At 60.5% G+C, this 20,305-nt stretch overlaps 1 protein-coding gene across 11 annotated transcripts in view; it reads left to right on the top strand.

Moving 5' to 3' along the window:
- SOX13 (SRY-box transcription factor 13) overlaps nt 1-20,305 on the top strand; it is a 40,060-nt gene that overhangs the window by 8,286 nt on the left and 11,469 nt on the right. The window contains exons 1-2 of one of the 11 annotated variants that reach the window (XM_075775633.1): nt 8,284-8,406; nt 17,813-17,919. The exons of 4 other annotated variants lie outside the window; for them this stretch is intronic. The gene's annotated coding sequence lies outside the window, so the exon portion shown is untranslated. Of the gene's footprint in view, nt 1-8,264; nt 8,407-16,805; nt 18,099-20,305 lie in introns of those variants that run through there. 6 more of the 11 variants (XM_075775625.1, XM_075775626.1, XM_075775630.1 and 3 more) reach the window with 6 other exon arrangements.

The raw sequence follows: 20,305 nt of genomic DNA, 5'->3' as shown, positions 1-20,305 counted from the left end.
CCTGCTCACGTCACCCCGCTCTGGTGAGAGGAGCTGACAGGTCACTGCTTGGGGGGGTTAATCTGCAGGTCATGGCTCTGCCACGCTAGGACGCTGCCGGAGCACAGTCTGTCCGCCCTGGGTGAGGATGTTCCCGACTGATCCAGCCTCTTCCTGCCACCCGCCGAGCTCAGTTTTTTGCACACCCTGGAGCCACAGGAAAGGGTGGGCAGGCAGCTCCCCTTTTCTCTTGTAATACTGGGACTGGCAGGAGCTGTGCAGGCGCTGCCACGGATAACGGGGCTGGGGGCAGGACTCGGGTGCCCTCTGTGCCCTCTTTGTCCTGCCTCCTGCTTGTGCAGGGCTCCGTTCCATTGCTGTCCCCAGCATCCCGCGTCCTCAGCTGGCCCAAATCGGCGGCAGCCCCTTGGGATATGCCGTGGGTGCGTGGCTGCTCCCATCAGACGGGCTTTCCCAGCCTGCCATGGAGAGCTCGCTCGCCTGTGATGGTTCGTGGGCTTTAGTGGAGTTGGTGCAGGTTTCGTCCAGCTCTTGCCTGGAAAACCCTCCTTCGGGGCCTTCCTGGTTGTCTCCTGGTGTCTAGTCCTGCCTGGTAATGGGTTGGCTCCGTGGCAAACCCAGGGTCACGCTAACGCGGTTACAGACCAGCACGTTTACCAACAGCGTGGGGGTGTTATTTGCAGGGCATGTTATCAAAGCACCCCATCTGCAGCACCCAGATGCTTTCTGATCCAGCTGGACCCGTCCGTTTGGGCAGGGAGTGATGTTCCCACAAGGCATCTGTCCCTTCCTGGAGCTCCCGGCGTGCTCGTGCCCTTTTCCCCTCCGGTCTCGCACTCGGAAAGCTATCCCTCCTACACTGCCCCACCGTGAGCCACCACAAAGCGTGGGGACATCACCCAGTTACCGTAAGTGACTTGGGAGAGGTGAAATCAGGGTATTGTGAAGACAGAGGCAAAGACGCCCCGTATCGGTGCCGATCTCCTGAGACACCCAGTTTTAGCAGATGGGTTCAGCTCTCACTTGAAAAAGCTGCATTTCTGATATTGATCACGTTATCTGAGGGTACATCCTGTTGCTAAGTTTGGCTGCTTCCTCCGTTCAACAGCTGTTGTGCAGCTACAGCTGCTTTAAACCTGTGCGGCGGGGCTGACGTGTGGCGGGGGGGGGGGGGGGGTGTGCTTTGGTACTTGTAAAAAATGGATCCCAGGTTTCGTTTGACCGTGGTGAGCAAGAGCGATGCAACATCTCGGAGGTGCCACGGTGAGCAGGGTTGCATCCTGCCCTTTCCTGCCCGGCCAGCGGATCACGGCACGACCAGATGCTGAGGACGCGGCACTGGGGGGAAGCTATGGGGCACTAAATCAAAGCAAAAGCAACTGTGTCTTGCATTGAAGTTGTTCTCAGGAAAACGGTTCCCTAATCCTGACCGCCCGGTATCTGATTTTGCGGTTGTGTTCGTACATGTTCTCTGAGCTGTGCTTCGAGGTGCAAAGCGAGTGCAGGAACAGTCATTGTCCCCAGGTTAAAGCCCTTGTACCCTCTGTGGCTTGCTGGAGAAGCAGCCCCGTGGTCCGCGTCCTGCCCTGCCCACAGCAGGAGCTCGGCAAGGCCAAACCCTTTGCAAGTCCCCGTTTCCAAAGGGCGCGTTGGCCGCGCTGTGCCATGGGCACCAGCAAAAATTCACCAGTCCCGGGGGCTTTAACTGGCTCTGCTGGGGCAGCAGCTCTGCCCTCACACCCCTCCTGCTTCCCCGGGCGAGTCACCCATCTCTACATCTAAAATCCCCGGAGGCAGGATGATGCTTTTTGGTCATCTTGGAAGAGCGTAGCAGCCCACTCCTCCTCGCTCCTGGGTAGCCCTTTCCGACCATCACCCAGCCCTCGGGGCTGGAGCCAGGACGTGTCGCCTCTGCTCACCCTCTGCCTGCCTGCCTGCATTAGGAATTTCTCTCTTCTCCCAAGCCTGGTGGGCAAAAACAAGTCTGGCTCTTTCTGATATAATTTTGCAAAGTTGGAGCTCTTTGCTGCAATTAGCTGGTATTTAAACCCTCGCTAACCCTTAACATCCTAATGACAATAATAATGATGCTCCACACGTCCTGCAGTGCCACGCATCTAAAGATTACACTCGCTAATTAATTAAGCCTCGACCCCCCCCCTACTTTCCTCGCTGAGGAGAAGAAATAGCTAAGAGTCTCTTAAGAAAGGACATAAAGGCAGGGAAATCCAGGCACCAAAACAAGACAAATGGGGATTTGAAGACAATCCGGGCCGGGCCCATGTGACCCGAGGAGTGGACCAGGCAGGAGAAAGGATAAAAATGCCAAGCACAGAGCGGCGAGAGAAAACAACCGCCAGCTTAAAAACCCGGGGAAAGAAAAGCACCAAGATGAAGGGAGTGACAAAGCATCAAAGGGAAGAGAAACCAAAGGCGTCGGAACAAAGGACAAGCTGGAACAAAGGACCAAAGAGGGGAGAACAAAAGCACTAAATAGAAAACAAAGGCAGGGGACAAGAAAAGCCCCTCTGTCGGGGCTGAGCTGGAGGGTCCCGGCCGGCGGGAGGTGGGTGGCACGGGCGGTGCTGCGGGTCCGCGCTGGAGCCGGGCTGGCGGAGGGCACCGGAGCCTGGGAGCCGGGGCCCTGGGAGCCCAGTTTCGCCTTTGAACCGGAGGCGATGGGCTCGGCCCCCCCAGTGTCATGCCGTCTCGGGCGCTGCGTGGAGGCCGGCAGCAGCCTGGGGACGATGCGGCTTCGCTCCCGCGCTGCCCTCCAGCCGCGGCCCCCTCCCGTCCCGCTGTGTGGTCTGGCCATCCCCTCCCTCCCCACACGTGTCTCCGACACAGCCTGCTCAGCATCACCCCTCTGCGCTCTCCTCCCCGCGTTCCCCCGCCGCAGACTCCCCGGCGCAGCCCCCTGCCCCGTCTGCTGCCCCAGCCCCGCGGCGTGGGGATGGCCGGGGATGCTCTGGGGAGGCTGCCAGGCCGGCCATGTCCTCCCCACCCCGTGGCTTTCCCTTAGGAGAGGAGCCATCGGTCGGTGCTGCGTGTGTGGCTAGCCGGGTCCGCGGGGCCAGCGTGCTGGGCTGCGCTCTGGGGGGGGGACGGTTCGCATTGCCTGGATTAAAAACAACGGCAGCATTCAGGTTGGGAATAGAGAGTTACAGTGATGCGATGCCGCTTTGTTTCCTCTCCCCGTCGAATCCCTGTTTGGAGCTGAAAGTCCCTGGCAGGGTTGTTGGCATGCACGGGTCCGGCTGTGTTACGCGTGCCGCCTTGCGGGGGGATGCGGCGAGTACCCCCGGGGTCAGGCAGCCGACGCCGGGTGAGGACGGTGACGGTGGACGGGAGCCCCGCCGGAGCCGGGGTGCTGGCAGCCGCAGCTGCAGCAGGCGCTCCGCTCTGCCCGGGGTGCTTTGGCTGCTTGTAGCTGCGATGGTTTTGGAAGTGGCGGGTGATTTTAAATGTCTTTTGGAGGTGCCAATCTGGCAGGCTCTCAGGCAGCTGGAGGACCGTGCAGCAAGAGCCAGGGGCTTTCTGAAAATCCCCCTTCCAGACCCCAGACGTTGTCCCGCTCCCGGGTCTGTTCTCCATCACCTGCCCCGGCCGCACACCTTCCCCACGAGCCGGGCGGTGGCATCTCCTCCATGTCCTGCCTGCAGGCAGCGCTGGCCGACGCCACCCTCCACCAGCACAGCACCCTCGGCAGAGGCCGGTGGCTGGGCGGGAGGGGGCTGGGGCAGTGGGACGTGGGGTTCTGGCTGGTGTCCGAACACTTGGAGCCGCAGCATCGTGTGCCGTGCCTGGCTCGGGGGGCGTTTCGGTTGTTTCTGAGTGTTCTGCCCAGGTATTTCTGCTCAGGCACCAGCCGGAGTTCACCTGTGATTTCAGCCCACACCACCCCGGCTCTGCTTTCCTGCACAATCATTATTTGCTCAATTTTACTTTGCTTTTCGGTCGAGCTCTCTCTGAGCGTTGGCTAAGAACTGAGCTGCTCTGAGTGCACTCCCCATAGAGCAATCCTGGAACATCTTGGTTTTATTATGTCCAGATTAGAGCCTGTTATGCTGTGGGTGGATTCGCTCACACAGCCCCGACTCCCTGCAGTAGCCGGGCACTGCCAGCGCTGGGGAGGAAGGCAGCACGGAGCTCCCAGCCGCTGGTAACGCCTCTGAAGTGACCAGGATAAATTGTGGTGTTTGGGTGGAAATAATTGTTAGGTTAATACCTGGAGCTCACCCACCACCCTCATGGAGCCCATGAGGGCAGGCGCCGGGTGGGGAGCAGGGGGAGAAGCTGCCGGGTCGGGCAGGGTTTGGGATGTGCTGCTTTCACAGCGATGGTCCCCCAGTGCCCGTGGCCCAGCTCCGTTCCCTCCCCGAGCCCCAAAACCAGGGGGGCGGGCAGGCAGGGACTGTAGGAGCTCTGCCGGGGGGGCAGACCCAGGGAAAGGCAGCACCTGGGAGACACAAAGGGGGTACGAGACCATCAGGACAAGCTGCCCATCGCCTGGGGGTGCAGAGGGTAAGGCAGGTCGCTGGCAGAGCCCTGCCGCTGGCCCTCGGCGTGCTGCATCCCTCAGCCCTACGAGAACCAGATACAGCGCGGTGAACTGAGGACAGCCCCGGAGCCGCCGTGATTCCAGATGGTTTGAGCTTCCCCGTTAGCAGTGTCGTATCAGCTTGGGTTTAACGGGCTGCAGATGTCTGTCTGTCTGTCTGCCCGTGTGTGTGTGTGTGTGTGTGCACGCGCACAGCGCGAGACCACAGCGCGTGTGCCTGGTACGGCTCCCTGCGAGACGGTTCTCACCGTGTGGTGTGGCTGGGGACGTGGTGCTGGCCTCGCTGGGGCGCATCCAGCCTTGGAGCCACTTGGCCAGGGGCTTGTCGCTGGGTCTGCTGGGTTGCAAGGGACCCTTCTGGGCACGGCTCCCCCTTTCTGAGAAGAGCAGCGTGGCCACCCGCCGTCCCACGGCAGCGCAAGGACTTGGCTTGCAGATGGGGACGCTGCAGGGACGCCCTCGTCCCACATGCGTGGGTTATTGTGGGATGCACAAGGCAGGTCTGGGGGCAGGAGCTGGGGAAGGTTTGGACCCCATCATCTCCCCAGTCCACGGATGGCCAAGGCTCCCGAGCTGCTCCCCGGCTCCTCTCTTTCCTCTGGCCACAAAGCCTCGAGGCCGAGCAACTCACTGGCCAAACAGCCCCCCGGGGGGTGCGTGGCAGCGACCTCGCAGGGAATGGCAGCACCTTCATCCGCATCTTCCCCAGATTTTCACAGGCAGCGCATGAGGTGGGGAGCTACGGGGCAGCTGGCAGGACCCACGCAGCTTGCTCCCCGTTAGCAATCACTTTGTAGCTTTCCCAGGCTGGTGAGGAGCAAAGCACATGCCCATTTCCAAACAATGGGTCCGCTTCCGTGCAGGAAGCAAGGTCGGATTTGTTCTCCCTGCTTTGCCCCCTCCGGCCAGTTATAAAGGGGCCAAGCCATTGTCTGAACCATTTCCATGACTCACTCACCAGTATCCTGCGATCCCGAGGCCAGGACTCGCAGCCAGCACAAAGCGGGAGGCACAGCTCCTGCGGCCAGCGGCACCGCAGGCTCCGTAGCAGGGTGGGGGGCTTGGGAAAAGGAAGGCGAGCGCTGGCCATGCCTTTCCCCTCCGTGCCCCGTGCGCTGGGGGCAGCGGGATCTTTGCCCCCACCAGCTTTCCTGGTCCCTCCACCCATTGTCCTGGTTTCCTTCTGCTGAGGGAAGCAGAAAGCCGGGGGAGGGATTGCAGGGTGGGAGCAGCGCTGGTTGCTCGCCCGGGTGCAGCCAGGTAGGGAGAGACGGAGCAGGAGCTGAGCGGGCCCCGTGCAAGAGGACTGAAAGGATGGGGACTGTCTTTGTACCATCATGTCCATCCTGACACCTTGTGTCCGTGGTCCTGGGGATGTCCAGCAGGTCCTGGGGATGTCCTGCACATCCTGGGGATGCCCCATGGGTGCTGGGGACGCCGTGCAGCGAGGTGGAGAGAAGAAGATGCTGGTGGAGCTGGTGTGGCTCAAAGGAGGACGTGGGGAGGAGCAGAGCCAGGGTAGGGACAGGACCTGCGGATGCGTGGGTGGCGACACCTGGGGATGGGCAGTTGGACCACCACCTCTTGGCACCCATCTGGGAGGTGATGCTGGACGCAGGGGACCGCAGTGTGGCCAGCACCTGGGGGGACCTGCCAGGCACTGGGCAGGGAAGGCCACCACGGCCACTGGGGACGGGGAGGAAGGAAAGGAAAGTGAAAGTCCATGGCTGCTGCTCTGGCCTGGCTGTTGCTATGACGACCCGAACAAAGCTCCCGCTCCCTCTTTTTTTGGCTCAGTTGTGCGGGTCCTCGGCCTCTTTGTTAATTGTTTCCCCATCCAGTTTGGGGGATGCGCCTCCCGCCTCCTCCTGCCCCCAGAGTGCCTCGGGGGGCCTCGCCGGGGCAGCCGTAGCCCCAGGAGCGTACGGAGGTTGCCGTGGGCTTGCCTGCACGCTCGGCGCTCGCTTGGCCACCGATAACCATCTCCCTCATGTGACCTCTGGGGGTCTCCCAGGCCGGGAGGCGGGAGCGGTTGGCAGCCGGCAGCACCGGCAGCGAGGGGCCGGTGGCTTTGGCGGGTGCGCGAGGCTGCCTGCACTGCCCGTGCACGGGATGGCACTGGGGGCGGCTGGAGTCCCCCCAGCTGGGGAGTGGGCTTCAGAGGGGCTGGGGGGGCAGGGGGCTGGCTGGGGCAGGGGGAGCTGCCTTTGCATCCTGCCCTGCTGCAGCGTTGGTGCTTGCTGCACGGCCCCAGGAAAGCCGTGTCCTCTCCAGGCCTCAGTTTTTCCATCTGTGAAATGGGAATGCGTATCACCAAGCTCCTTAAGTTTTGGGGTCTGTGGGTGCAGCCCACTCGCCGCCTTTGGTTTCCAAACGCTGTCACGCTTCGTGTTTAATCCTCTGGGTGAAGAAGCCAGATGGGAAACTCTCTCAGATAACTTCTCCGCCCAGCTCCACTCGTTCCTGCTGGGCACAGGGCGAGGGGAGGCTGTGTGTCGGGATGGATACGGGGTGTGGGTGCCCAAACCCCTCCAGAAACCCCGTGTTCCCGGTTATTTCGTGGTGGCTGGGGGAGCTGGGAGTCCCAGGAAGACGAGCTCTTGTCTTCTGCTCCTGGGACTGGGTGAAAACAATGTTTGGAGAAAAAGCAATTCCCATGGAAGCAAATGACAGTGTGGGGGAGGAAACAGCTTTGAGTCAATGGGAATTTTCCCTGTTGGTGAAACGTAAACAGTTCTCCTTCGATGTTGACATAACATTTTAAAGATTTCATTATACAAAAAAGACTGTTTGTCAACATTTGTTTGTCCCAACCAACCCCCTCGCTCTCCAGCTGGAGCACCGTTTTTCTGCACATGAAACGTTTTGGTTTTTTTTCCCTTTGGGAAGGTGGGTGATGGCATTCCCAGCAGAGCCGTTGGTGGGATGCGGGCGTGGGGTGCGGGATGTGTGGCACAGGGATGATCTTCTCATCGGCCGAGGGCAGCAAAGGCGCTGCCAGGGCCCCGTTTCCCTGTTGATACACCCGAACTCCCAGCCGGGGTATCTGCTCCAACAGCACAAGCGTGTGGTCCCCCCAGCCTGGGTGTGGGAACGCTGGCTGGCCGGCTGGAGGGCAGCTGGCTGCCCCGTGCCCCCCAGTCTGTCTCCCAGACCCATGGTGGTCTTGTGGCTCTGGGATGGTTGTGGTGGTCTGGGCAAAGGAGCAAAAACTGGGGGGGGGTGATGTGGGGAGAGGCTGGAAGCCGGGCTTTGGGGTTTGTCACTCCGTGTGCCATGGTTTCGGGATGCCCCCCCGGAGCTGTGGGCTGTGCTCCCTGCGAGCCAGGCATCGTTCCAGGCCCGGGTGGGACCGGGTGGGACGGACGGGGGGCCACGGGGGTGCCGGGGGGTGCCGGGGTGCCTCCCGGACTCCTCCGAGCCGTGCCTCAGTCTCTGGGGGCGTCTCGGCCCCGCCACAGGATTCCAGGGAAGAGGGTGAGAGCAATCCGGGAGCTCCCGGCGGTGTCACGCGTGGGTCCCCCGGCGGGGCAGGGGTCCCGAGGGGAGGGGACGGGGCAGAAGGGCCGCCCCAGAGCCGGCTGCTGGCTGGCTGGACCGGTGTCCCTCCTCCTCCTCCCCTCCTCCTCCCTCCTCCCTCCTCCCTCCTCCTCCTCCTCCTCCTCCTCCTCGCTCCCTCTCTCCGCCCGGCGCCGGGGCAGCTCCCACCGGAGGCGCTGGGGACATGGAGCGGACCTGAGCCGGGCGCGGCGGCGGCGGCGGAGCCCGCACCGGCACCGGCGGCAGCACCGGCGGCAGCACCGGCAGCGGCGGCGGGGACCCGGGCGCTGCAGCGCGGCGGAGCCGTGAGTGCGGCCGGGGGCACGGGCGGGGACACGGCCCGGGGGGTGTGTGGGGGTGTGTACGGGTATTGCTCAGGGGGGCACCGACACGACCCCGGGGCGACGAGCATCCTCCCGGGTCGCGGTCTCCGACCCCGGCCGGGCGGAGCTGGGCTGGGGAGGCCGCCTGGCAGGACCCCCCCAAAGACCCTTTGATTAAACAGGAGAAGGAAAAAGGGGGAGAAGGGTGCACAGCCCGTGCCCCGCACAGCCCCGTCCCCGCTGCAAAGTTCGGGGGCTGCAAACTCTCCTCCGAGAGCCCCCCCCCCCGCGCCGGCAGCCGTGCCGGGGCGAGGGAGAGCCCGGCAGGCAAGGGGTTAACCCACGGGCACCCCCCCCTCCCCGGGGGGACAGGGCCGGCAGGCAAGGGGTTAACCCACGGACGACATCTTCCCCGAACCTTGACCTGACTGCCGAGGGCTGCCCCACCGAAGCCCCCTCCCCGGGACCCCCGTCCCACCCACCCCGCGAAGGTTTCTCGCCCTTTCCCACTGGTGACCGTGGCTCCCGGTGGGACTTGTCCCCCTGTCCCGGGCACTAAGCCCTGGCCCCCACTGTGTGCTCTGGGTCGGAGATACGGGGGGGGGGGGTGCAGGGTAGAGCAGCCCCCCCCGGCCACGGCCCTGGGGGTCACAGCACAGACACTGCACGGACAGACGGACAGACACGCCGTCACAGCACAGACACCGCGGGCCAGCACAGTGGGCACAGAGCCCGGCTGCCGTGCCCGGCCCCTGGCACACGCGTGTGTCCGCAGGGTTTGGGGCTGTTCGCAGGCGGTCGTGACTCTGCGGCGCTCAGGGGTTGGGGTCCCAATCCCTCGTCTCCCGCTGCACCATGGGATGGATGGGACGCTCCTGCCCCGTCATGCATCTCCCACTGCCTCTTCGAGGTGCGCTCGACGGGGAGAGGAGATTTCATCGCTCCAGCCTGCCCCGGAGAGCTGTGTCCCCACATCACCATCTCCGTTGGGAAGCAGGCGTGAGGTCCGGGCAGGAAAACTTGCCGTGGGTGCCACGCACAGACGTTTGTCTGTCCAAGAGGGGCTGGGGTTGTTCTAACAACCCGCAGAGGCAGCATCGCGATACCGCGCGGCCAGAGAGCGGGTTTGGGACCGGGGTCAGCACTAAACTCTTGTCACTTGCTGGCACCTAAGAGCGGATGAACCTTGTCACTGAGGTTACGTCTTCCCCGGCAGCCATGGCGGGTCCTGTCCGTCCCTCCGAGTCGCGTGTCCGACCCATCCTGGGCAGATTTGGGTCTCTGGGGGCTGAAGCTGCTGCACAGCGGAGCCTTCCCGGCAGCAGGGCTTGTGCCCGTGGGGTCCCGCAGCCGTCTTGGCAGCCCCGCGGTGCTGGCGGGGCTGTGGGTGCAGCCGTGCGGGGATTTGGGGGGGGGATCTCACCCCCTGGGTGCTGGTAAACCTTGGCTCAGGGAGCCGCAAGGCGGGTGATGGAGCGCAGCCCCTGCGCAGTGCTGGGCGCTCGCCCCCGGGGACCTCCGCAGTTAAACACCGACAAAGTTAGCGGCGGAAGAGAAAAACCCGGAGATGCATCGCCCAGGGAGCCGTGAAGGAGAGGTTTTCGTGTGAAATGCGCAGATAAATACAAAGCTTTGCTGCTTTCCACCTCCGCCTAATGATTTCCAGTGTTTTATGCAGGGGTTTTGGTGCCAGTGAGGGATGCTGCCCAGGAAAAATTGCAGACCGTGGCCGCATATTGTTTGAGTCTCAGTTACATCTTGTGAAGTACCTTCAGCATGGAAAACACTTGACTTCCAAAGCAAAGCTGGAGTAATAGATTTTAGGAGTGAAAAAGGACCATTAGCTCAGCTAATGTGATTTTCTCCATAGCACAGACCAGATAATATCACTCAGTTACTCTCCTATTGAGCCAATAACTCGTGTTTGTAATTCATGCAATTTCCTTTTAGTTCAATTTAATTTTGTACAGAATCCATTCTGTTGACACTGATACAGTACTTTTTTTTTTTTTTTTTTTTTTTTTTGAAAGCCTGCGATTTCAGAAGCTTTGTGTTAAAAATAGCTGCTGTCCTTTGACAAACGTGGGCAGGCTAAAGACAGTTTTCTAAATCATTTGCGAGTGACACATTTTTACCAGCATCTCCCTTCGTGCTGTTTATTTGATTCACTCGCGACTGGCAGAGCGGCTGCTGGGGCTGCCCTCCCGTGGGGCTGGGGGCTCGCCCTTGGCATCTGATCTGGCATCAGGAGGCGAAATCCCTTTGGAACAGAGTAATAGGTAAGAACAGAGATCCCAAATTTTTAAAGATCCGTTTTCCTCTCCGATGTGAAGCTCTCCGTGCCGTCAGGCAGCTCCCCTCCTCCGGCGTGCCCGCGTTGCTTTTTTTACCCCTGCCAAATCGGAGTACCCGGAAAGTCCTTCTGACGAGCAAAGTTTGTTCCAGCCAGGGTGCAAGATGTCCTGGGGGGGGGAATAGCTGGGCTTTTTGTCTCCCTGCCGAAATGTCCATTTTCCATGGGGGTGCCGGCGGAGCCGTGCCCTGGCACGCGGGGCCGTAGGGGAGATGGAGCAGATCATAAACTTGTTATGTGCTGGAGGGGTTTTGATTTCGTTCATGGGATGCAGAGGAAGGGTTTTTCTCTCCGTGCAGGGAACACAGAAGCACAGTAAATCTAGTCTTTCAGTGGGTTTATTTTTACATTCGTTACTTGCTGGTGGGCTCCCCGGGGCGCTCGCCCCAGCCTGTCGCTCTTGCTGCCCGTTGCCTTCCTGGAACCGAGACTCGCTGGGGCCGAGCAGCCCTCACGAACCTTGCGAGGGGGTCGGGGGCAAAGGTTGGCTCCGGGACCTGGGAGCAGCGTGCTCTGCACTCCCCAGGTGAGTGGTCAGGGCTGGCCGGGGGGGCAGACGGCGGGGGGCTGCGTGCCCGTTGCAGAGTACCGCAGGCAGGCTGGGGCGCGGGTCCGCGCTGGGTCCCCTGGCCGGAGCGTCCTGGGGGCCGCAGGGTGCTGGCGCTGCAGGTATTGAAGTTCGCTGGTGAGCGGGGGGGGGGGGATGGCGGAGTGAATCCCTGTGGGGTACGGTGGGCTGTGCGGGACGCAGCGTGGGACGCTTCGCTCGCTGCCGGGGGGAGCTGGGTCACCTCTGCTGTCCCCAGCCCTCCCTGTGCTCGGCGCAGCCGGGGCCGCTCGGGGATCCCGCCCGTTCTCCGGCGTGCATCAGAACCGAACAAACTTTGAAGGATTTTGGTGGGGTGCTGGCGGGCTGGTGTTGCAGCAGTGCTGGTGGCTCTGGTTTTGGGGGTCCCTCACTGCACGCTCAGCGGACTCGGGGGGGGGGATCGGGGACGCTCAGGGCTGGCAGAGCCCGCGGCCTGTGGCTGCTTGCCGTCCTGCCCGAGCCGGCGTGGACGCGGCGAGCCCCGCTTTGTCTGCCCGCCACGAAGCCGCGTTCCTGCTTGCTCCAGCTTTATCCCATTGTAAACACTTACCGCGGTTTTGTGTCGGGTCGGCTTTGTGTGTGCACGTGTAATTGCAGAAATCAGAAAAGCTTTTATTACCGAAGCGACAACCTTTAACAGACGGCTGCGACCGATCGTAGGGACGCGCTCTCAGTACAGCTCTGCTCTGGTTTTATCCCCTGGACGTTCCCAGCCATGCTAATAAAATGCGTGCTGCTTATTTTCCTAAAAAAAAAAAAAATACATTTATTGAAAAAAAATAAATCCATTCACAGACAGGATAGTTGCTACCTACAGCCTGGGATGCGTGGAGAAAGCCGGCTGGCCTCTTTTGTTCTCTCCTGCGGCTGTGCTGCTGAACGTAGCATCGCAACTAACTGGGGACTAGTGATGAAATATTTTCATTTAATTTTCCCTCAGCTAGAAAATACCGATGGGTCAAAACTGCCTCTTTTTGTGCGTCTGACAGCAGCCTGGTCTGGCAGCAGGGCTGATGGAGAAGTTGTGCTCGGCGGGAGGGAGAGCCCAGAAAGACGGGCAGCCCCGGGGTCGGGTGTTCCCCGGCTGAGGGTCCCTTGCAGCGTTGTGGCCACCCCTGACCAGCCAGGGCTGGGCTATCCTGGGCTCTGCTGCTTTATTTTTTCGCAAACTTTGGGGAGGTTTTGGTTTCATTGCACTGCGGGGAGGAAGGTTTGGGGGCAGGCAAAAGTTTTGCACGATGCATCACTAATTTCCACTCCATTTTAACCCAGTAACGATCATGCAAAAGGGAAATAAATTAGTGCGGCATATGGCAGTTCAGCTGGGAAATATCTCGGTGCCTTTACCCCATCCCACGCCATTTGAGGAGTAACTTCAGGAGTGAAATCTGCTCCCTTGGGCAGAGCTGCCGCCGGCCCAGCCGTGCTCCCGGGGAGCTCCTCGTGGCTGGGTGCTGCTCGCGCGCGGCTGAGAAGTGCGTGGGCTCCTCCAGCGCGGGGAAAGTTGGCAGGGTCCGAGGCATCAACTTTTGGAAAGTTTTCTGCTGCTTGGAAGCCCTCCCTCTCTCCCTGCCTCCCACTCCGTGTCCACCTGCTCCAGGACCACATGTCCCAAGCTGGAACCGCTCCAGCCCCGAACAAGAGCCCTTGGTCTGCCCAGTCCCACCAGCTCGGCGCTGGCGGGGAGAGAGGCTGGGGAGGTGCGGGGGACACGGCTGGCCGTGGGGGACCCCGAAACGGCCCCGCCGCTTGGGTGGGTCAGTAAAAAATATGAGTAGGGGATGCAGCAGCTGAATCTGCCTCAACAAAGCATTTATACAAGTGCGCTGGAGCACATGGTTGAAGTGGAGGATAGCAATAGGGGCACCACTGAAACAGCCTCGTCCCCTCGCCTCCGAGCACCCTGCCAGCACCTTGGACCCCGAGCGGCTCTGCAGCTGCTTTTAGCTCAAATATGTTGTTTTTCAAGGAGAAAGCCACTTCTACAAACACTGTACTGGAGGGAAGCTCCCTTCCCTGCCTTCTTGTCCCGCTCCTGCTTGCAGCCCTTCAGCTGAAGAATGCAAATTGGGAGATGGATCTGAAATATTTGAAATTCTGCCTCTCCATAATTTAATGCTCCATTACCACCCAGGCCTGCTCGAGGCGTGTGACCGGTATAAAAGATGCAGTCTGGTGGCTGCAGAGCCCGGGAAGCCTCCCCCCACGTACCCCCGGCTGTCTTATCAGAGAGGAACAAGATAATGTGGCTCATCGTTAAAGCCGCCTGGAAGACCCCTGCGAGCACCCACTAGCCCGGGCCAAAATCTGCTGGCCTGAGTTACTATTTTTTAATTCTCTCTGGTGAAGGCAGCTCGTGGCAGTTCATTGTCTGTTGGGAGGAAAGAGGATAAGATTATAAATTAAATATAGCAAAGAGAATTAAAAGAACGTGGAGCAGTAGCGAGCCCGGTGGGGGTATTTGATCCTCTTTGCCCGTGCAAAATGGGGTTATCACGAGCTGGGCTGAGCCAGAGTCTAACAGGAGAAGGACGAGAAGCTGTAGGAGCAGGTAGATGGAAATACCCGATGGCATCGCCAGCACCACAGCCGCTTCTGCCGCCGCCGCAGCGCTGGGGCCCACGCCGCTGCCAGGCGAGAGCCAGAAATCAAAACTTTTTGGCCATAAAAGTCATCCTGTGCGATTCAGCAGGGCTGGCAGGGCCGAGCACGGCCGGGCGACGCGGCGCTGGGGTGCCAGGGCCAGGCAGACCCCGTCCGGCAGCGCGGTGGGGAGGGAGCGGGGGCATTTCCCAGCACAGACGGGGCTTTTCGCGCTGCTGTACTTACACCCATTGCAGCAATAGTCACCTCCGGTGTTGTCACCTTGTGCGGCTCTTGCCTCGGTGCCTGGATGGGTGTGGGTTTGCAGCGAGCAGCCCTCATCCCCCGTAGTCTTCCTCCCTTGTTCTGGCTGGGCGTTGATAGCACAGCACGGCGCCGGTTTGCAGCTTTGTTCAGAGCCTGGAAAACCACTTGTTTGCAAAAGCTGAGCTAGGTGATGGGGCGGGTTGGACTGCAGCGGACGTGCCGGGGTGCGCAGAGCCGTCAGTCCTGGGCTTGCACGTCTGCTCTGCTCCCCGCACTGGCTGGCGAGGCCACTGGGGAGCCAGTCCCCAGTGCTGGGCAACCCACATCCCTCCGGCCACCGCCACACGGCTGGCAGGGTGCTCTGTCCCCACCGTGTCCCCAACCGTGTCCCCGTGGGATGCAGAGAGGAGAAGTTGGGGACAACGTAGAGCTGGGACAAAGCCTGCAGGGCAGAGTGAGCGTGGCTGTGGGGCTGAGGTGTGTGTGCATGGGTGTGCAAGCTCTGAGCTGGGCAGGAGGGTCACACACCCCCCCACACACACACCCCCCAGCAGCCCCGCTGGTTCACCTGCTAAAGGTGAGCTGATGTGGGAAGGGTTTAGAAAACCCTCTGCCCTGGCCCAGGGAGGCAGCCCTGCCTGCTGCCTGCCTGCTGCCTGCCTGCCTGCCTGCTGCCTGCCTGCCCGCCCGCCCACGAGGGCGTAGGGGAATGCCAGATCCCGGCTTATCTTTTGTCTGGAACAATAGAGGGCTTGGCCCTATTGTTCTACCTTGCACGCCTAGCCGGAAAGCAAGTCCCCCCGGGGCAGAGGCTTGCACACGAGTGTGCCTGTCTGCAAGAGGGGATTTATGGGCAGGGATGGGCAGGGACGGGCAGGGCTGGCAGGGCCATCCTCGCCCATCTGTGCTGCGTGGCCCTGTGCGGGTGCTGCCGCTCGTGGGGAGCTCTGCAGGTGAATTCCCGAGCGGGAGAAGCAGCTGCGCGGGACCTTTCCTGCTCGTTTTTCTTGCCGTGACGCGGGGATTTCAGGAGCTGGAGGGTTAATTTGGGGAAGGTCCCCAGGGCTATGCCTGGGCAGGCTGGAGGACCTATCCGTACCTGTGGAGGCAGCAGCGTGGGCAGAGGCAGAGCAGTTATTTACCTTTCTTGGAGGCTCTCGGCTCTGATTTGGGTCTCCAGGTGCAACACTGGCCTTTGGGCTTCGCGTGCCCAGTCCTTCCCGCTGTGTTGCCTCGGGTCACTGGGTCCATCCTGGGACCTGGGTTGGGGAACACAGATTTTTGCAATGGGGGGGTTGTGCATGTGCGTGTGTGTGTGTGTGTTTTCAAGTGAAGCTGGTACTGGGGGCTGCGTACTGGCCGTGGCTGTTGGTGTTTGTAGCGCAGCCCAGGGGAACACGCAGCAGGAGCCCTGAGAGTGCTTGAAGCCAGTTCTGCCCGTGAGCACCTCGGGCTGCAAACCACAGCCCCACGGTGCCGTACAGCCCTCCTCCTTCCTTCATTTAGGGGGGCAAAGCAAGGCTGACCCTTCCCCGCGGGGCTCCCAGCGCCGGCAGCCCAGCAGCTGCGCGGCTCCGGCAGCCACGTGTGACTTTGTCAGGGCGGCATGAAACGCCTCCGGTCCCTCTCGTCCTCCCCGTGCCGCTCGAGATCCAGCCCACGGCACACAACGGGTGTGCAGCACAGCGGGGCACGTGTGCCTGCCTGCGTGTGCCTGCCTGCGCGCGCCTGCCTGCGTGTGCCTGCCTGCGCGCCTGTGCAGGCAGAGCAACTGTGCCTGCCCACAGCTCCGCTAAGCCGTGCAGGCGAGCGCGCCGGGACGCGGCACGTGGAGGCAGGAGCTGCCAAAGCCCCTGGCTGGAGGGAGCAGGCTCGGGGGACCCCTGGGGAATCGGGATGCGAGGCGGGGGGGGACAGGTGCCACGGAGCACAAAGAGCCCCTTGTGCGCTGGCGTGTGCTGCGGGACGCGGGGAGCTCCGGGCTGGCTGGGGGCAGTTGGACACCCCCTTGCAAACGGGGAGGGCTGTCAGCTTCTTGCTGGAGCGCCTCTGCCCTTGTCTGTGCTGTGTTTTTGTTGTGCAATGAAAACTATCCCAGCGGGCCAGTAAAAGCTTGTTCCCCAATCCCTCTGCTCTCCCTGAGGAGAGGAGCCTGGCCGGGAGCTGCTCGCACGACCAGGATTTCATGGGCTTTAGTTCCTCCGAAGAAAGAGGGGAGAGGAGGGGTGAGGTGCAAACCCAGCCCTGCGGGATGGTCATGGTTTGGGGGTCGCTGCCGCTGGATCCCTTGGGTGCTGCAGCGGGATGGGGTGGCAGGGGGTCCCCTACCCCCCTCCAAGAGCCCAGGGTCTCTCCCTGAGCCGAAGCAACGGTAGCAATAAAAATGGCAGGAACCGGAGTCCCACTCTGCTCCCTCCAGCGGTTTCTCTCACAAATGTGAGTCCTGCCCCGTTAACGTGACCGCCGGCTCCGGGAGGCGATGCGGGTTGTGAGCCCCATCGCTGCTGCTGGGGGATGTTCTGCCTCTCCCACGGGGTGCAGAGCAATGGGGGGGGTGAGCCGCCTCCCGAGCCGCCAACACGGGAGCCTGAATCCGCACCCTAAATCAGGGGTAACACCGTGAAAGTGACTGTGGCTTGCACTAACGAGAGGGAGAAGTCAGGCCAAAGGCGTTTTCCTTGGGGGTCTTCATCCAGACCCAGCCAGCCATGACTCTGCTGAGCCGAAGCACAGCAGGAGCGGAGTCAGGGCTGCCGTCAGCGCGGGTGTGATGGTTTGGGGCAGATGATGGACAGCCTCTGGCACCGAGCGCCCGTCCTTCAGGCTGCTTTTTCTTTCAAAGGGAGGTTGACGATGGCCCCGTTGGCTTGAGGCATAGCTCCTGTCACACCAGCAAAAAAAAAAATAATCTGTTGCTGAAATGTCAAACGGCCCCAGCAGCTGGAGCTCCCCCCGCCCCAAATTTGGGCAGCAGCTGGAGAGGGCAAAGTGGCCCCGCGGAGCCTTTGTGCCTCCGTGTCCAAGCGTGCAACAGCTCGGGCGTAAGGACCTGTTTGCTGCAGCTCAGGATCCCATGCAAAGGGACCCCAAAGGTTTCTGGGGCGCTGCCGGCTGCGGGGTGTGGGGCACTGCGGGCGGAAGCGCGGCCCCATGACTTTTGGCTGCCACCGCGGGCTCGGGTGCCATGTGTGAGGGGCACCGGGGCTGGCTCCGAGCATCCTTTCGGTGCTCATGTGTGTGCTTGGCTCACCCAGGAGAACATGAGTGCAAATAAGATGGGATGGGGTCCCCCACAAAGAGGAGCTCCCCCCAAAGCCTGGGGGTGGCTGGGAAAAAAAAAAAAAGACATTAGTGGAAGGTGTTAAATGCCGTAGACAGCAGCCGATGGCATGGGATGTCACTGGGATGGACCACGGGGCTGTGCCAGAATAGCACCCGATCCTGCGTGCCACAAACCTCACCCGTGGGCCCCCCGTGGCGTAGTGTGTGGAAAAAGGGTTCGGGAAGTGCTGCCCTCCCTGCAGCCCCGGGAGGTGCAGGGCAGAACGCTGGCGAGGCGGGTGAGCCCCATGTCTTTTTTTTTTTTTCCTAAGCAGGAGAGGAAAAGGGTCAGATGTCTTCGCCCCTCCATCATGCAATAGGAAAGTATTGTTTACGAAGCAGCCGAGTCAAACGTGCGCTCCGCTCTGCCTGGAAACGCTGAGTGAGTGAAATTACACAAAAACGACACCGAGATTGGCCTCCCCGATAAGCCCGAGGGCCGCTTTTGGGTGAGGGGAGGACAGAAACTGCGAAGAAAAGGAGGGAGATGCGCTAACCGCGCTCCTTCGCCGTGCCGTGCCGTGCCGTGCCGGCATCACCGTGCCATCCCGCCGGGGCTGGGTGAGTTGTCCCCGTCTTTCGCCTCCTGGCTCTGCTGGCCTCCTGCTCGCGGGGCTGGATCTTTCTTTAATTACTCTGGGTTTGCTGAATTTTTTTTTTTTTTTTTTAATTTCTTTCCCATAATTGATTGTTTGATGCAAATCGGTTAAATTGGGGAGTGGGGAGATGGGATGAGCCGATGCCTGTGCTGGGGTGGTGGGAGGGGGTTTGGGAGCAGCCCCAAGGACCCGATCCCGGGGACCACCCGCCGCCCTGGGGAGGATCGGCCACTGCTGGCATCGGTGGGACCGTGGGCCTGATCCAGCCACCCTGGGTGCTGGGTGTAGAGGCTCAGCACCCGCGAGCCAGGCAGGTTTTGCTGCTGTTTTTTTTTTTTTTTGTAAAGCCTTGCACAAGGGAGGAAAGTTGTTTTAAAAATTATTTCTGATGCAGAAAAAAGTGAAGAAAGAGTAAATACCAGTTCTTCAGAGTTCCTCCCTCCTCGCGCTTCCCCTGCATCGTTCCCTCTTAATACGGGGTGATATTTCTGTGTTTGGTTGGCTTGTAACGCAGGGGAAGAACGGAAGGGCAGAGGAGAGGGATGCTATAAGAAGGGCATCTCTGAAAATACTAAGATTGTGGGGTTGGCGATTTTCTGTGGAGTGTTTAGACCTGCAGGGAAGGGGAGTTTCTTCTTTCAGCATTCTTCCCTGTCCGTCCCTGCCCGCGCCGCTGCTCAGAGCCGAGCAAAGTGCTCCCCTCTGCTGAGCACCCCCTTCTCCCACTGCACCCCCCCCCAGGGCTGCCAGGCCTTTTCTTAAAGATGCTTTCAACGGCGTAACCTTCCCTGGACCAGAAACCCATCTGCCCGCAAAGCCGGAGACCGTGCAAGGAGGTTTTTTTTCCTTATTGATATGTCTTACTGAGTGGAAGAAAAAAAACCCAAACCATCCTGCAGACTGTCTAGTCTTGATGCCAGGAAACGGGAATGACCAGCGCGGTCCCCAGCCATCACGTGGGCTGTTGCTGGGATTGTTCCCGCGTCTTCTTCCTCCGGGCTTTGCACGGTTTTAAATAATTCCAGCGCGACGGAGTTTCCTCCACTTCCCTGATGAGATCATTCCCCGTCTAATAAATCTCGCGGCCAGGAAGTTCCACCTGAGGTTCAGTTTAATTTTTCCCCTACTTAAAACCATCCTATCGCTCATCCCAGTAAAGGAAAAATGTGTTTGGGTCGTGGCTGTGAAGGCGGTGGACCTGTGCCAGTTTACGCCCACGGAAGGATCCGACCGCCTCTTTGTATTTGATTTCATTATTTCTGTGGTTATAAGGCTACTGGCTGGTTTTCGTCTGCATCCTAACGCGGCCGGGCTCATGAGAGGAGGCATCCCTGGATTTTTGGGTTGCAGAGGCACAGCCAGGCAGTGGAGGGGAGTGGAGGCACAGCGCGGGCAGGGAGCAGCTGAGTAATCCTTTATGCCAAGACAGGAAAGCGTTGTGCAGTGATGTGTCCCTCTGCCATCTCATAAGAAACCTGAGCAAGGTGATAACCCCCCTGCCCCAGAAGCACTGTGAAACCAGAATTATCAGTAAGCTGGAAATTCTTAGTAAGAGGGGGGAGTAGGAGGCTGGGACGTGGCCCAGTTAAAACGTGCGCAGGGCTGGAGCAAATGGACCCGTGTACCCACAGAAAATACCTTGTGCTTGTCTCATCGTTATCATGATAGGCTTTGTTTTCCATTCCCACCTGGAGCATCCCGTGTGTCCAGGCTCCATCACCGTGCCCAGGCTCCGTCACCGTGCCCAGGCTCCGTCACCAGGTCCAGGCTCCGTCACCCTGTGCGGGCTCCGTCACCGTCGGCCGGTGCTCTGAGACAATCTGCGCAGAGCTGGGGTCTCCTGGTGATGGAGGACGTATAGCCATCCTGTTAAGCCACCCAGCTCCTCTTCTTCCCCCTGCCACAGCCTGAGAATTCATCGTTTTCTCCTTGTCTTGCAAGTGTTCACTTAAATGAATTTAGTGATTAATACGGGTTATTTTCTCTCTCTCCTCAAGTTTTGAATAGCAGGATTGATTCGATTTCCCCCCTGAACCTCTGAAGGGCTTCTCTGCCGGCATGCATCAGAGAGATATGCATTTCATTAGCAGTCCTGGATGTGGCCCGGAGGCCTTTGTAGAAGTCAGGTTGGGTTTTTTTGGATAGAATTAGTAAATGCTATGCTAGCTG

Source organism: Balearica regulorum, chromosome 25 (assembly GCF_011004875.1).
Source record: "Balearica regulorum gibbericeps isolate bBalReg1 chromosome 25, bBalReg1.pri, whole genome shotgun sequence".
NCBI classification, from domain to species: domain Eukaryota; kingdom Metazoa; phylum Chordata; class Aves; order Gruiformes; family Gruidae; genus Balearica; species Balearica regulorum.
Note: the sequence above shows the minus strand (reverse complement) of the source record. Positions and strands in the feature narration are given on the sequence as shown.